Raw genomic sequence first — 1,782 nt, 5'->3', positions numbered from 1 at the left:
GACCCCGCCGCCTCGCCGGAGCCGCCGCCGCTGTCCCGCAGCCCGAGGTTTACCTCGATCCCGCCACCGGTTTTCCCGGAAAAACCGTTCGGTTTTCGTTGGTCTTTTTTTGTTGTTGTTGTTTTGTTTTTTCTTTAGATCGGTTTTTTTCCGGTTTAGGCTAATTAGCGAGCGTTCGCTCATTCGTTCGTTTTAACGAACGCGTTCTTCGTTTAGATTTAGTTAACGAATGTTCGTTCGTTAAACTGTTCGTCATTTTTCTTTTTCTCAGATTAACTCCGCGATTTTCTGATCGTGATTTCTGATCCGATTTTCGTTTTAGTTTATCTTTTCGCTCGTTTATCGAAATCAGGCGATTCAAGCGCCTGGAGTTTCGTCTCAGAACCCTCTTTCCGTTTAACCAACTTAAACAAGTTTTTGCTTCTGTAAAAATTGCCTTAGATCCAGAATAGTAAATGAAGCCTGTTTCTTTTGCCGTTTGTCTTTTGTTGCTTCGTTCGATTCAATTCTTTTTGCCAACCGGAGTTCTTAAGTTGAACTTTCTGGTTAAATCTCTTATTTGAGTTTTACCTGTGCATTAGTTGAGTACTTATTGTGTGCTTGTTTGTTTGCGATAGAGTACCCGGAGTGCGCCGCCTGTTACTTCGAATCGCTAGGTTTCCCGGATCATCAGCAAAGCAAGTAACACTTTGATCATACCTCCTACTACCAAGTTTTATTGCATTAGATCAATCCTTACACATTGCATGAGTAGGATCTAATTAAATTGTGGGTTTGGGAAGTAGTTGAGGTAGTACCTATTACCTGTCTAATTATCAAACCTTTGGGAGTTACTTCTACGTTTGCTTATTATTGCTATGCTATGCTAGTAGACGTGGATTGGGTGAGTGTATCCATGACAGATGTGAGCTTTGTTAATTAATGATTTACTTAAGGTGACAACCTAAACACACATCTGGGTGGATTGAGGCACCTGGATATTCCAGGATTGCCTGTTTTCTTTTGGACCGCCACCTAGGCTCAAAGGGATCATGAGATTATTCATGCTAGAAACTTCCGTGTGCAGCCACAAGCTATTATGGGCTCTAGCATAGTTGACTAAGTCGTGCGAACTCTTACAGTGGTAGACTAGCAGATGTAGGGGATGTAGGTGGTACGGTCTACCCATCGTAAGGTGCTAGCGCTTCTTTCAGACACCGTCTCGGTCATCCGTTTCTCAAACACCGTGTAGTGCGAGAAACCAAACGGAGGCGATCGAGTCTTGTGGGGAAAAGTGCGCAAACCTCTGCAGAGTGTATAAACTAATCATGGTTAGCCGTGTCCCCGGTTATGGACATCTTGAGTATCTAGTACCTGGATTATCATGTGAATCTCAACATTTTACTCTAAAGATTAATTTTGTTGGGTTTGTTTAATGATGATGTTTAATTGGGATTGAGAATGCTGTCAACCATTCTCAATGTTTAACAACCACCATAATAGTTAAATTAATTTATTCCTTTGCAGTAGGGAAAAATTGGCTTTACGCAAAATTGTAAGCATAGAGCTTTCCACCAGCCAAATATGCATATAGTATAGCTGTTCCATTCCATTATTCTCTATGTGTTACATTGCCAGCATATTCCATGTGCTGACCCATTTTCGGGCTGCAATGTTAATGTTGCAGACTTTTCAGACGACGATTAAGGAGTTTTACGTCGTGGTTCTATACCCAGTGATGCCGTTGGAGTTGATGGACTCACTTATCTTCCAAGCCTTCCGTTGTTATCGTTATTAGATGGC

This window comes from Triticum aestivum, chromosome 6A (assembly GCF_018294505.1).
Source record: "Triticum aestivum cultivar Chinese Spring chromosome 6A, IWGSC CS RefSeq v2.1, whole genome shotgun sequence".
NCBI classification, from domain to species: domain Eukaryota; kingdom Viridiplantae; phylum Streptophyta; class Magnoliopsida; order Poales; family Poaceae; genus Triticum; species Triticum aestivum.
The sequence above is the reverse complement of the archived record's forward strand: the minus strand, read 5'-3'. Positions refer to the sequence as shown.